We start from the raw sequence: 15,571 nt of genomic DNA, 5'->3' as shown, positions 1-15,571 counted from the left end.
TTTCTAGCCATGGGGAAAGCTTCCCGGGGCAGGGGAGTGCTTCCAGCAAAGCTACCCCTACCCCCATCAGGGTATCTCACATTGTCCAAAATCCATAATTCCATCCAACAAAGGAGCCAATGCCCACTCGGTCATAGTCCAGGAATCAGTCCATGCACATGGGGCCTCAGCCACCCCCTTCATCCCTGCCGTCCTGGCAGGTCTTACACTGTCCCAAAGAAGAGCACGTAGCAGTGGCAGTCAGCATTTCCATCTCTGCTCCGGAGAGCATGTTTGCATTCACGCTTATATCCCAAAATCGCAGACCTACCAGGGGCATAGTAGGTACTCCTTGGTACTGGGCTCTCACCTTCTGGAGACTGCGGATCGCAACTCTAGCCTGATTCTCCTCATCCTCCAAAGAAGAACTGAAACCATCAGCTCCCGCTGCCAGACATGAGCCCCGGGTCACTGCCACCTTCTGCTCTGCAGGACTTGCAGCCCCAGCTCCGGCCTTAGCCCTGTCCTCCTGCCACTGCTGGCTGTTGCATCTACCGGGTACGAGAACAAATGTTGGAGACTTTCAGGAGTGTAGATGGTACTTTATTGGCCAGTTTAACCTGCACAGGGGCGAACTCCCAAGATGTCCGGAGACACCGTACTCACAAGGAGCTGCAAATGAGAGTCGCGCCTGGCACTTACAGCTAGGTCCTTATATATCCTAAGTGAGCAAGCATTATACAGAAGCAGATGTGGCAGTTAGCTATTCGCTAGGGAGGTTGCACGCAGCATAGCAACAGGGGCCGGCATAGCAACAGGGGCCGGGTTTAGCTTAGTGGCGAATTTCAAACATAAACTTCTTTGTTCTCAGCCTCACAGGGGCCCTATCAGCACTCCCTGTTCCTGCTCCTTCAATAGTTACACTCTGGCAGCCACAGCAGGGCCCTATCAGCACCTCCTGTTCCTGCTCCAAAATGTTACTCTGGCAGCCACAGCACGCCTCCCCGAATCTAACACTGGCTCTCCACAATGTCCAGGGCAATCTCCAACTCATGAGCCTGTGATTCCTTCAACAGCGGCTGCTCCATTTCCAGGTGAATCTTATGAACCTGGTCAGCCTCCTTCTCTGGTGCTTGCTCCAGCTCCAGGGTCGGCATCTCTTTCTCCCATGTTTGCTCCAGCTCCTTCCACTGCTTGGTTTGCAGGTCCTGGGCAGCCTCTTCCATAGAGCTCTCGGTTTCCTTACGCACGGCTGTAAAAGTTAGCCAGCCTATGGCCCCCAAATGGACAGCCATGGGGAACCATAACAGCAGCCAGTCCTCTACTCCACTGCTAAAGGTGGTGGTGACTCCATACTGAACTGTATCACATCCTGCCACAGACTACGCCAAATGTAAAGCCAGTAGCCACGGCCACCATCACAGCCGCCTGGCCCATGTAGGTTTGCATTAGATAGATTCAGACAGATGGTAATGAAACAACAGAGCCATGAACTGGTGGGCCATTAGCTTTAATCCTAGCTTGCACCCGGCGGGCAAGTAAAAACACACACTGGGCTCTAAAACCCACTCATTCAGCACTCACAAAGCCACTGACTTATCTAAGTTTCCTAGAATCAAAGGTTTCTAGCTCACTAGCCTTATTCCCTCTGTTCCCCATCTCCTTCTCTCTGCACAAACTGGCTTCTCCTTCAGCACTCCACCATCTTGGCTGCTTCTCCTGGCCTCCTCCACGTGGCCTTTCTCTGCTCTCTACTCTAATGCTAACCTCAGGAACCAAGAGAGAGCAAGCTCCCGGTGTGCCCCCCACTTTATAGTGAAGAAACCAAAACCTTTAATCCAATATATGAACAAGGAAGTCTCTGATACAGAGTCAGTTATCTGAGGCATAATGGGATTCCTCATGAGAGTGCACCACCCACATCATGCAATCAGTCAAGGGTGTGGGGAAAAGCTTAGTCTTAAAACTAAGCCTTAGGCTATAACCACCTGCCTGCTTACAGCCTGTTCCCCACACACAATGCAAACTATAAGCGAGCAAACATATATATCATATTTAAAAATTTATTTGACCAATTGTGGGTCTTCTGAAAGGTCCAGCACCACTGGGTCTGCCTGCCGGAAGGAGCAGGACCTCTCTACGGTATGTCCGTTGGAGATCGTGGAGCCGAATGCCGGTAGCCAGGCTCAGTGGGAATGCAGTGTGCTCTTGGAGCTTTCTTATCAGATATGCCATTGCCTGATACTTCCACCTCCTTTCTGAGTTGCCTTTTCACATCACTCTGTTGATAGTGTTCTTTGATGAGCAAAAGTTTTTGATTTGGATGAAGTCCAACTTACCTATCTTTGCTTCTGTGGCCTGTGCTTTCAGTGTCATATCCAATAAACCTTTGCAAACCCAGTGCCACAAGGCTTTTGTCCTGTGTTTTCTTGTGTGAAGTTTTTAGTCATCGCTCTTACATTTACATCCACTTGATCTGTTTAACTGAGCTTTTATACATGGAGATGTAAAGGTCCAACTTTATTCTTTTGCATGCAGATATGCAGCGGTCTCAGTACTATTTGTTGAGAAGACTGTCATTTCTCTCTTGAAGAGTCTTGGCACCTTTATCAAAGGTCATTTTGACCACATATGTGAGTGTTTATTTCTGGCATTCTGTTCTAACTGGTTGGTCTGTGTGTCTGTGTACCAGCACCACACTGTTCTCATTATGGTGGCTTTGTAGGAGCTTGTGAAATCGGAACACGTGACGGAGTTCCAGCTTTGCTTTTATTTTCAAGATGGTTTTGACTATTTGACGTCCCTTGAGATTCCGTGAATTTTAGGAGGGATTTTTCTATTTTTGCCAAGCACATCGTTGGGATTTGGGTGGGATTTTGTTGTACCTGTAGATCACTGTGGCTAGAAGTGGTTTTAACAACACTACGTTTTCTAGTCCATGAACGTGGGCTTCCTCTCCACTGGAGACTGTTACTTTCTAATGTGTATTCCCAGATGGCAGCTGTGCAGGTTTGGGCAGAGCCCAACAAACTTGCTGTTGGATTCTTTCTCTGCCACATCACTCATTGTTCAACTTTAGGTGTGCCTCTTAGGTCTCTGAGCTGTGGTTTCCTTTTCTTGAACTGGAAGGGGTGTGAATAATATATATTGTGTTCAGGGTTTAGCAGAGCCTGTGGCATGTTTTTCTTCCCTTTCTGCCTGCCTTGGATGTCCACATGTGCACCAACTTTCTCCTCTGATTCAACCAGCATTTCACCTGTTTCCTCTCATGTTTATAGACTGAACGCTGACCCCAGGACACCAACTCTGACTTAAAACCTTGTCTCTGCCTTCCTATTCAGTTTGCCCATTGGAGACTTCGGCTGCAGTGCCCAGCCAGTGGTAGGGACACTCCACCTTTCTGTAGGGACCTTGTTCCCGAGTTCTCTGAGAATACAGAATGTGCCTGGGCTGCCTGCGCTCCAGCCCTTGGAGAAATGTGTGCTGAGGTGGATGTAGTCACAGGACCGTGGGAGGTGTAGGGGTATGGAGTGGCTTTAAAGGGCACTGCTAGCACTGCTTCTGAATGTGTGGTTTAATTACACCATATGTTTGTGTAATGTATGTTTTCCAAAGTATTTTCCTACCCCATGAATCTCAAAGATGAATCAACACCAGAAACACCTGACGAACCTGTTAAGCATGATGGGGGTGGGGGCACGCCCGCTCTCATGAGCCAGAATTCCTGAAAGAGTAGCTAAGGAATTTGTGGTGTTTTTTGTTTTCAACTTTAAAGCCTTCACTTCACTGTTTATTAAGTGACCAGATTACAGAAATAACCATGGAAGATACCTTAGTTCATCCTTCTGATAAACCTGTTGATCTGGTCTTCCCTGTGGCCAGCATCCCCACCTTCTACAAAGTGGGTGGTCTTTTTCTTCATTCCACCACGTGGAGAAGATCATTTGAAGGGCCACAGGAAGTTTGCTTCTTTGAAGCATTTTCCAACGGTATAGATCTCATGAATCAGCTCCTCCATGCAGATGATGCCATATTTACCAAGAGATCGAGCAGTCAATGTGTTTTCTGTCAGAGCAATTCATTTTTGGTTGATTTTGCCATAACCACGCTTGTAGATTTACTGACTTCGGGTTTGGGTACCCTCACGCAATACATGGTTCCATAATCCTCAGTTTGTTAATTGAAGCCTTGTTGAGCTTCATAAAGGTGCTGTTGGAGATCTGGCACAGACACAGAAGCTGCAGCACCTTGCGGACCTTGGGCTCACACCACTGATATCTCTGATTCTGATGACAAATGCCAGTGTGGGTTCCACAGGTACATAGAAGTTGCCAGCCTTTCTTACCATCCTAGCCATTCAAATCTCAGTTCTGTACATCTGCCTGCACTCTTGAGAGTACTTAGCTTTTTCATAGATGAGCTTCCTCCTAGCCTTTCACAGCATCTTTTGGGCAAACTTCTTTCTCAGTTGCTTGATCTTCAGCTCTGCGAAATTCCTTCGCTTTTTCTTCAGGTTTCTGGCACAGCAGGAACCTTCTTTTTCTTCCAACTGGCATTAGCATTCTTCTTCTCTCTGACATTAGCATTCTTCTTCTTTTCTGCACCCTCCATGGTTCCAGCTGGAAAAAGAGGTGAATTTGTGTGTGTTTTTTTTTATTTTATTTATTCATTTTAGAGAGGAGAGAGAGAGAAAGAGAGAGAGAGAGAGAAAGGGGGGAGGAGCAGGAAGCATCAACTCCCATATATGCCTTGACCAGGCAAGCCCAGGGTTTTGAACCGGTGACCTCAGCATTCCAGGTCAACGCTTTATCCACTGCACCACCACAGGTCAGGCCGAATTTGTGTTTTTAACAAACCCTCAGCCAATTTTCCAGCAGCTGGCCTTGCACTGGTCCCCAGACAGGCCTCTGGGAGCTGTGACTCTGCCCCTTTGCCCGTTCTGGAATTGCGTATTCAAAATCCAACAGCCTCCTGGGACATAGCTAATGATCGAAGAGAATTGCCCCAGTGGGCAAGGTTTGTCTTGACCACAATCTTGTCTCCGTGTTTTCTACCCCACGGGCCTTCCTTCCAGCGACCTCTTCAGCATCTCCCCAGCGCTGACAGTAGCAGCCCTATTGCCTGCTGTAGCTCAAAGGTTTTAACACAGTCGTGAATGTCTGGACTTAGTTTTGCTTTTTTGTTTTTGTTTCTTTTTCCTGTGTGTGTCATACATCAGTTAAGCCTCAATCTTGTTTTGCAAAACAAATTCCAGTTCCCCAGACATTGTAGCTCATGTTAACAAGTGTTAGGGTATGTGCTTTGTTGCCCTCAAGAAGCTTGCAAATGAGTGCTGATGCTAAGGTGGCTTTTCATCCCCACCCTTGAGAGAACTGCAGACACGCGAGGTGAGCCAGCTTCAGCATGTGCCCAGTGACCCGAACACACTCCTGAGGAGGGGTCAGCCTGAGCTGCAGGGTTCAGGGTTTGACCTGGAATGATGACCACACAAAAATAACTTGTCAGTACTTACCATGTTCTTACTGTATGTCAGGCATTTTGCACATATGATTGTATTGGACTGTAAACCTGGTTCCTTCTACAGTCTTCTCTGGTCTTGCTAAGCATCACCTGCACCGTCCTGGATTTTGGGCCAAACATTTTGGAGTCGTCCTTGACCTTTGTTTTCTCCATCCTGCTCAGCCCACTGTTCAGCTTCTCCCCTAAATCTGGCTCTCCCATCTGGTCTCTGCTCCCTTTCTAACCCACTTCCTGACATCCTTGCTGTCCTGTGGGCAGGCCAGGCAGGGTTGCTCCCAGCTCTGTCTTTCAGATTTCCCTAACCCTGGTCCTTCCCTCCAGATCTTCCCTGTGGCCACCGTCCTGTTAACATCCACACCTATGCCTAAATGCCCAGTCTTCTTTATCCTTTCCATTCCTGGCACGTCATTCCAAGACTTCTTCCTCCAGAATGTGCCCTGTGAGCACAGCGCCTTTTCTGGTTGGCTCCTCTCTGTGCCCTCAGCCCTTGAGTAGAGCCTGGCACATGCTGGGCACCAAGCATCTGCTGAGCACTTGTGCTCCAGCCTACTACACACAGGAAACAGGTGCCAGGGGGTGAAGACACTTCTCCAGGGAAGTACAGCGAGTAAATGACTAGGCCAGGACTTGAACTCAGTTCTGATGTTAATGTCTGTGCTCTTCATGTCACAGAGGCCTTGTCATTATGGAGTGGAAAGGACGTTTGGGGGCAGGACTCCAAGAAGAAAGTCATTGAGGTGGGAATGGGTCTGGTGTATTTGGGAGAAAGCAAGGGGGGGGGGGGGTGAGGGTGATCTTGATAGAATGGAATGAAATTGGGGAAGGACCTTAAATGCCATATTGCGGGGTTTGAGGAATTTTACTTTAAGATAAGGATAATGGTAATTCTTATCTCATAAGGTTATTGCAGTTAATACTTGAAAACTACTTAGAAAGTGCTTGATACAATAGAAAATTTTTATTAAATGTTGCAATTTCAGTGTACCTTGACAGCACAGCAAACCAGGCTACTGTCTGGTTTGTAAGTTTCTATTGAAACTTACAATGTTTTGGACTCAACTGTTTGGTTTCTACAGCATTCCCTATTTCACATTGCATTTATTTTCTTCAAAACTAAGTAAAAGACATTGTGAGTCAATAAATTGCTTGGAATTGAGCTCTTAAATGTGAGTGGAAGGTATTTCCCACTGGGGAAAACTAGGACTTTAGAATCATTCATTTAACTCTGTCTTTCATTTTTTAGAATTGTGTTTAAATCAGTAGCTTCTAATTCTAGTTGTGCATGAGAATCACCTTTTAAATCTGTAGTCTGGGGGTCACTCCAGTCCCTCGGAACATGAATCTCAGGGCTGAGCCCAAGAATCTAAGTATAGTATCTTTCAGGTAATTTTGGAAATGGGGAACCAATGGTCAGAACCCTCCCCCCACTTGTTCACCTTTTTGTGCAGATATCAGCTCCTAAGATTTAAGAAACCTTTCTAGTTGTGCCGCATCTTTGTGAGGGGACTCACCTGTGCTTCAAGAAAAAAAAATATGTGGCTAAGCTATGCAGGGAACTATAAATGCAGGCAGAATAAATGGCGGCTCCTTCTCCCAGGCAGGATGAGAGTTCTGGTTCACAGGGGAAGAGTACAGGAAAAGCAGGTTGGTTCGCCTCAGGTATGGAGAGAGGGTCAGCAGGAGTTCTGCCTTAATCACAGTGAGAGTCATGCTGAAGTCTGGGAACCAGCACTCTACTCCCAGGTCACTAGTTAGTGGTGAAATGAAGCTTCCCTTGTTGCTTATGACACATTGCCTGCCCGGGCCAGGGGCCCTCCATCCACGTAGGAAACAGACATCTTATGGCCTGCTCTTTTCTTGTCTTCAGTTGCTGAAGTCAGCAACACTTTTTTTTCCCCATGAGAAAAAAGCAAAGTTTGCAACTCTACTTGTTCCAGCCAAGGAAAGAGAGAAGGGCATTGTGGTGGCTTGTTCCCTCTTTGCAATAATGTCTTCTTTGACTCTCCAGTTTTGTAGATGCATGGGCTTTTAATTTTAGAGTGTGGAAGGGAAGGTGCATATATTTGAACATTATTTTAGTTCAATGAGCCAAGAGAAACAGCAAGAAACCCTTTAGGGGACGCTGTTCTGGCCAAGTTGCACTCTGACCCTACTGAGCCCTGGCTCATCAGGTTTGCTTTACCTGGAAGCTTCACAGGCCTCCTCCAAGCCAAGAGCCATGTCTTCCCATCCTTCTGTGCCCAGTGTGGCTCTTAGTAGGATAAGTGTCTGTCTCATGGATGGATACGACCTATAGACCACGATATAGAAAAGGAATAGAAAGTCCTTTCAAGGTAAAGTTTTAGGGTAAAAAAGGAGTGAATTGGAGGGAGGTGTAGTAGATGAGGACTTTGAATACATTAGGTTTTCTCACTTCAATGGAAGAGGAAAGGTTTTCAATAAGGGGATGTGTATCAGCAAAAGCCTGGAATGGGTTTGAACAGGGCGGGGCTCGGGAGTTCTACAGGGCATTCCAGCCGTAGGGAGGTGTGTGTGACCAAAATCAATCGTTAATTCTGTACCACATTCAAGGAAAAAGGATAGTGACTGACAGCGTTTTGGTACCCCAGTCATAAATCCATTCTGCTCCTAACTTGTCCTGTGACCTCAGGCAAATCACTCACTTCTGGGTGTCAGAATAGATTATCTCTCTTAAGATCTGATTTATGATTGTGAGTCTAAGTAGGTGATTAATTCTCAAAATACTAGACAGTGTTCTCTGGCACAAGGAAAGAAAGCATGTTTCTCTGAGGGAAAACCAAAGGATCAGTAAAATGCTGTTGTTCGTGGTGGTGTGGAAGCTTCAGTGTTGGCTGGTGCTGTTCAGGCTGGGATTGTGTCCAGCTGGCTCTGGCTGTCAAACGAGATTTTCTTGGGATGTTTGGGTAACTAGCAGGAGCCAGTGGGGCTCAGAGTACTTGATTTGAGCTCTCAAAAGTCAAGTGTTTGGCCTGACCTGTGGTGGTGCAGTGGATAAAGCCTTGACCTGGAATGTTGAGGTCACCGGTTTGAAACCCTGGGCTTGCCTGGTTAAGGCACGTATGGGAGTTGACACTTCCTGCTCTTTCCCTCTTTCTCTCTCTCTCTCTCCTCACTAAAATAAATAAAAAAAATTTTAAAAAAAGTCAGGTGTTTGGTCATGAGCTGGGCTTGTGGGCATGCTGACTGGAGGTGCTGCTGCCTTCCTTATGTCCCACGACTGGACCACTCAGGTGAACAACAGCGGGACAGCTGCCACTGTGTCATGCAGGAGCACGGAGAGGCTCCTTTACACCCAGCAGCCTTGCTCCCTGGTGACCGGGATCCTGCAGACTGGTCACCCCTGGGAGGCGGGGCAGACCTGAAAGCATCCTCCTGCCTCCCGTGTATGTGCTCACCTTCCGCATTCTTCCCAAACTATGTCTTTCCTAAGGCCTAAAAACAGGGAAGACAGGTGTTTTTCTTTTTGCCTGTTAGCAAATTCAGATTAGGTTGGCTTCTTTTGGACTGCTAAAATCAGTAATTTTGTTTTATTTTTATTCCTAATTTTTAAAAGCCACAGGTAAATGTGAGCAGCTACCAGTTCTAGTAGAAAGAAGGAAGCACTTGGCTTCTGTCTAGTGTCTGTCTCTTGATACCCAGTTAGTAGACTGAAGGCAAATTTTTTTAATTGTCCTGAGGTTTTTTACTTTTTTCTTAAATGAGAAAGCAGTTTCTTTCTTGTCTCCTCAGAAGTTTTCCTAGGAGCCAATGAACATAAAAGGGTTTTGGAAATGGCAAATCCCTAAACACTAATGTTCACATTTTATTATGAAGGACACACTGATGGTCAGACAAGAGCTTTGAGTCTGCCGGCTGCCACAGGTAGCAGGTTTTCTGTGGCTGATCTTCTGTTATCATACCTGCAGTTTCTCATACCTCGTTTCATTGACCTGGAAGTTCCAAGAAAGTAATGATTTCCTGTGGCTATAATTTTTATAAGGAAACAGGGTTCTTACTGGGTGTTTTTTTGGGGGGATAAAATACTAGTGATTGTGTTAGGTGGTCATTCTTCTACTTCTTTCAGGTAACGATCTTTGGTGGTAAGAACTTTCAAAACTAATCAAGCCAAGGTAACGAGTTTGCATTTGTCATTGAAAGTGGTCCCACTTTCCTTTCCTATATAGCATTCAGCTTCTACTTTGGAAATTCAGAGAGAGTCCCATTGAGGATGAGTGTGCACCTTGATGTACTGGCCTCCATTCTCTGAGGATGGAGAGAAACCTAGCCCTGGAGAGAAGCACGTCATGGGAAACATTCCTGAAGGTGTCATTCTAATGTTCCTTCTGTGTCCAAGTCTGCAAGAGACTCTTTCCTAGGACACTGAGGGCGTGTGACATACAGTGGGCCTGCACCACGCGGACCGTTAGGGGTAAAACCAGAGGTGAAAGCATGAATAAGCCCCTGCTCTCTCTTCCCTGTTCAGCTGAGCCCAGTGTCTGTGCCCGAGTTTCCTGTTTCCTCATAGGACAGGATGACCTACCTATTCATGACCAGTTAGAGGTGGGGAAATTAGACTGGACTCAGCGGTGGCCATTATATCAAGTCTTTATAACCTTTTTCTCACTCATTAGATCATTGGTTGACTGGTGGCTCTGCCTTCTGAGAAGCTGGGTTGTCTTCTGCCGGTGACTGTCCAGGAGGTGTCTGCCTCCCTGCCTCTTGCTTGGCAGGTCAGCCCCAGAAGCCATGCCTTTGATAGACCAGCAGCGGGTCCGGGAAGGGCCTGTACCGCCCTCCTGCAGGATCCAAGGGATGGCACTCCTGGTGTTGGGGTCACAGCTTCTGCCTCAGCGGAGGAGTTAATGTCTGTCTACTCATGGCTTCTGTCTCTCAGGTGGCACAGTGAGGGCCCTCAGGTCAGGTGGGACTCCCTGTCCAGTGTACTTTTTAAGAATCAGCCCAACTCAGGATTGTCAGCTTAGAGCAAGGAAAGTTTCAGGTGCCTGTACGTAGATTCTGAAATCAGAAGTGGGTACACACTCACATCGGCATGCTGTCGAGGGTGTTAGACTCCGGCAGTGCTGGGGTCCCAGTGCCCTGTGAGCATGACATGCAGGGACAAGCTTGGAGGCCGAGTTTGCTCTTCCCTGCAGCTCAGTGCACTTGACCTGGCTTACAATACAGGTGCTCCAGGGAGTAGAGGAGCTGTGTGGACATTTGTCCAAGGACTTAGAAATGCAAAGTCAGTCTAGAACCCAGTAGCAACATTTTACACAGCAGTAATAAGTCATTTTTTTTTTCAGACTTTTGCCAACAATTGACTTCCTGACCCACCTTGCTCTCTGGACTTCGACGTCTCCATTGTTTAGTTTGGTGCAGTGGGAAGAGCATTAGCAAAGGGCTCTAGAGCTGGATGGGATACCACTTAGTCCATTTGAGTTTCTTTGTGCATACTTACCAAATGGGAATACTACTCCTATTTTACATTTTTGTGAGGTTTAATATCTTCTTTTTTTTTTTTTTTTTTGTATTTTTCTGAAGTTGGAAACGGGGAGGCAGTCAGACAGACTCCTGCATGTGCCCGACCAGGATCCACCCGGCATGCCCACCAGGGGGCAATGCTCTGCCCATCTGGAGCGTCGCTCTGTTGCAACCAGAGCCATTCTAGCACCCGAGGCAGAGGCCACAGAGCTATCCTCAGTGCCCGGGCCAACCTTGCTCCAGTGGAGCCTTGGCTGCGGGAGGGGAAGAGAGAGACAGAGAGGAAGGAGAGGGGGAGGGGTGGAGAAGCAGATGGGCGCTTTTCCTGTGTGCCCTGGCCGGGAATCGAACCCGGGACTCCTGCACTCCAGGCCGATGCTCTACCCCTGAGCCAACCGGCCAGGGCAGTTTAGTATCTTAGAGTGCTTCTGTGTGTTTCCCCACTGAGTCTCACAACACCTGTCTGAGGTGTGCAAGGCTGGCACGATCCCCATCCTGCAGATGAACTGAGTCCTAGGGAGGGCGTGCATTGCTGAAAGGTCTACAGGTAATCGTGTCCCTAGAGGTGGACACAGGTCTCTTCACTCGGAAGCCAGAGTGCTGTGTTCCACACTGCTTGCCTCACACGTGCTCAGGAGGTATAAAGCGTGTGACAGTATATACCGATGTACGACACTCTAACACAAGTAATTTCCAGTTAATGGCAATGAAGGCCACTCACTATTTTTGTGAAAACCTGCTATTAAAAACCATATACTCGCAGTTAGTCAACAACAGGTGTTGGTCATCTAATGCTAATATTCACTGCCATGTTCAGGTATCTTAGTTTGGGGCATAAAAGGAAGGAGAAACTAATGGTCATGTCATTTCATATAAATAAAATAATTTCTCTGTGTGATTTAAATATGCATTGGTTTTTATGGAGGATTATTTTCAAAATGTGTTTGACTTATTGAATTTATACTGTTTTTAAATATGTGTGGATTGACATGTTTCAGAGAAATAAAAAAAGAAATCAGAAAGTGTGCACAGGCTTTCCTGTGGTAGGTAGCCACTCCAATAATATGGGGGAGGGTGTTTCTCTACAGGACCTTAATGTCTGTAGAGTTTTAACAAAGTTTTGTATTTGGCTCCTTTCACATAATATCCTAATATTATGTAAATCTTGAGCATCATGTACATTTGTCAAAGAAATGTGTTAGTATTTTCCTATGCCATATTTACCAGGGATATGGTGATTTCCCCTGGCCCCTGGCTATAAGACTTTTAGGTTCTTCATTCTTGTAGTTTTGGAGTATTTCCTGTATCAGTTCCCCCCCACGTTTCTTACTTCTTAGGGAGACTGTTCAGATGTACTGGTATTGAGTCAGATGACTTGTGCAGTTGTCTGTACTGGTGCTCCGATGGAGGTGGCATCTGCAGCACACGTGCCTTCCACACCCCAGGCCCTTGGCAGCACGGAGTGTGTCTGCACACACAGAGCCACTTTCACAATGTGCTCGTCAGAATGGCATCTTGTCCCTTTAACCTCATTTCCTTTATTACTTCTTATGCATGTGCATGTCTTGCCCAGCTAAGCTTTGAGGATTAAGGGGGCTCTGTCATTCATCTTTAATGCTCCCCAAGGCCAACAGCATCTAGTACAGTGCAGAATAGAACTTAATATGTGTATTTACTGGCTTAACAAAAGGGCAGTTGTATCAGATAATAAACCTCATGAAGCTGTTCATCAAAACTCGGTACCCTGTGATTCAAATAAACATGAAAACCGTGCGATGATGGCTTTGAGTATGTGTGGTTAGTGAGTGGAGTTTGTTATGTATTTGTCACTCCAATGAACTATTTTAAAAAATCAAATACTAACTAGCCTGCTGTTAGGATTGGCAGATTTTCTTTTGTGCCCTTTGTGCTCGATAAGAAGGAAGCATCTTCAGAGTCGATGGCTTTTTCATTCACTTGTTGTGTTCTCATGGAGAGCGCAATGAAGGAACTTGCTGTGTGTGTTCAGTCCAGTTTCCAGTAGTACTGATTGATTTTAGTCCTGTGCCTCCACTGTGGATGCAGAGTTTAGTAGGACCTGCGAGAAGCCGTCAGAGGACTCTCCCCTTCGTGGTACACAACAGGAGGGATCCCAGAGAGTATGTTTTCTAGGCCTTAGCCTACTAAGTTTTTATTACAAAATGCTCAGGTTCCAGCCATCCTGGTCACCCGATGTCACCACACCTTTATCTAAATAATAGAACAGTGTATTATCTGTGGTTTTAAAATGAAATGACAAAGTACAGTCCCAATCAGTTGGCACTAAATAGAAATTCTTCTTTTGCCGTGTTTTCCTAAGACACAGATGCCTCAGCTTAAATTATTAATTGGACTGTCTGACTTCCTACTGTGTCATTTGTAATTCAGGGGCCACAGTGCTGAAAATGCAGCAACTAATAACCTCCTGAGGGAAGGAGGTGCCGGCTAGCTCTTTTATCTTTTTCTGATTTAAAAGATGTCATGGGAACAGTCAATACCCACAGCTGTTCTTCTGTCTCCTTGAAAAACTTTCATGATCAAAATATCCCATTTAACAAAACAGCTCTTTATTTATTCTCCTTTTGACATACAAAATGGGTGGGTATGGATAAATAAGTGAAAACCAGTTACTGTCAGGAATTGGTTGGTTTTTTATTGACACATGGAAAGTGAAAAACTCCAGAATGATCTCATTATAATACAATGAAGTTTCTAAAATAATTTACATAGGAATTATAGTTGGGAAGAGAGCAGCGTCTGACTAGTGATTGCTTTGGGCATTTCCTTCACCTTCTGAAAGCTTCAGTTTGCTTCTGTGCAGAGTCACTTTTTAACTCTTGCAAGTCCAGCACTGCTTTGTATTGCTATGGTACTCCTTACATAAACCAATCAGTAGTAACATTATAGTTTGTACACATGACTGTGCTCCTTGGAGATCTCATTTTGATTGCTGAATTTTAAGTCAGTTTATCAGTAAATACTTGCTCACATAAAACCAAATTGTACAAATCCATCCATCAAAATTTTCAGCTACTATTTTTAGAACTTTTCATATAGGAAACTAGGAGATAAAAACTTCACATCTAGATCTTATTGGATCCTTAGAAGAGTCTTTTGAAATAGAATTGTTGCAATCACACAGGACCTGAGGCTCAGAACGGAGAAGGAACTTTGCCCCAGTCTCAGCTAGCACGTGGCAGAGCCAGCATCTTTGCCCAGGGCCCAGGTACAGAGATGGGTCTGTGCCTTTGCAGTACTTGGGATTTAGAGGAGGGGAGTGATAAGTAAATAGGCTCATTTAAAACAGTGTGCTGTGTTTCTCTTGCAACGTATGGTAAGGGAAAAGGTGTGGGATGCTATGGGGGCCCAAATTCAGATACCTGGGAACCAATGCTAAGATTTGAGAAGAACCTAGTATATGAGCTGATTATAGGTTTGTCTAAAAACACCTGTTAGCAAGGTGGGAAAAAAAGTCTGGGAGGGTGGCTGGGCAGTGGGGCAGCCCGTGCAGAGCCCCGTGCATAAGAAAATGCAGAGCAGCTCGCCCAGACACAGTGTGTATTTCTCCAGTGGCTACTCCTGGACCAAATCATGAGTAACTTGTGCCACCTTAAAGCTGTCAGGCTTTATTCTGAGGAAAATGGGGAAATATTGAAGAGTTTTATGATAATCTAGGAAAAAGAAGTTTGTGGTTTTAGCTATAATGGTGGCAGCTGAGCTAGTGAAGTCTGCATGGATTTGAGAACATTCAGGTCGAGTTGACAGGTCTCAGATTGGGTGTGGATGGTGAGGGAAGAGCAGCTGAGCCTCAGTGCTAGGCTTGGGTGGTCCTGCTCCTGAGCTAGGGAGGAGGATCTGGTGCCAAAGGGTGGGCAGAGGGTGGAAGTGATCATAGCTCAACCTGGCAGTGTTGCGTATGTGGCACCTCTAGGCTTGTGTCTGGATTTCAGAGCAATCAGCACAGAGTTGGCATATGAAACCAATATAGTTACTCAAGTAAATGTAAGGAATTAAAGGACAGTATACCCTGCGATAAGCCCTGAGGATGAGCAGCATTTAAACAAGAACAGAGGAGGAGCCAGAAAGGAAATCAGAGGGAATCAAGAATCATTGTATTCCAGGTGTGTGTCATGATGGTATGTCACACTCAGTGCTTTGAGGGACTTGAGTTTGCAGCCATTTCAGCTTAGACAGCTGGATGTAAGTTAATCGTGAGTGCCAGCTAAGTGGCAGCCATGACTGCGGGGGCATGGGCAGTGAACGGGACAGACCAGAACCTGCTGTCATGGAGCTGCACCTAACAAACCTTTGATTTGGGCCTTTTGTTCACCATGAATCAGCATTCACTATAAAGTAGAGTCATAATATGGGGTTCTGGTGGAGTCTGAATCCTTCAGGCACTTTTTACTGAAGTCCCTGCTCTGCTCTGATGAAAACGTCCTTAACTACACTCAGGGAATCAGCTTTTGTGGGGACTTTCAAAATTCCTCCCACTAGACCGTGGAATCCTTTAAGAAATTGTCTAACATCAATGTGAATATTCCCCCAAGAAGACAGTTTATTTTTTTTAAAT

General features: G+C 45.9%; 1 protein-coding gene and 1 pseudogene across 3 annotated transcripts in view; one reads left to right on the top strand and one right to left on the bottom strand.

Annotated features, from left to right (window-relative positions):
- The window catches only part of SIPA1L2 (signal induced proliferation associated 1 like 2), a 250,339-nt gene that overhangs the window by 102,853 nt on the left and 131,915 nt on the right, over positions 1-15,571 (top strand). The window lies entirely within an intron of this gene.
- Positions 3,812-4,558, bottom strand: LOC136389111 (large ribosomal subunit protein uL30-like; annotated as a pseudogene).

The sequence above is a fragment of the Saccopteryx leptura genome, chromosome 1 (assembly GCF_036850995.1).
Source record: "Saccopteryx leptura isolate mSacLep1 chromosome 1, mSacLep1_pri_phased_curated, whole genome shotgun sequence".
NCBI lineage: Eukaryota > Metazoa > Chordata > Mammalia > Chiroptera > Emballonuridae > Saccopteryx > Saccopteryx leptura.
Note: the sequence above shows the minus strand (reverse complement) of the source record. Positions and strands in the feature narration are given on the sequence as shown.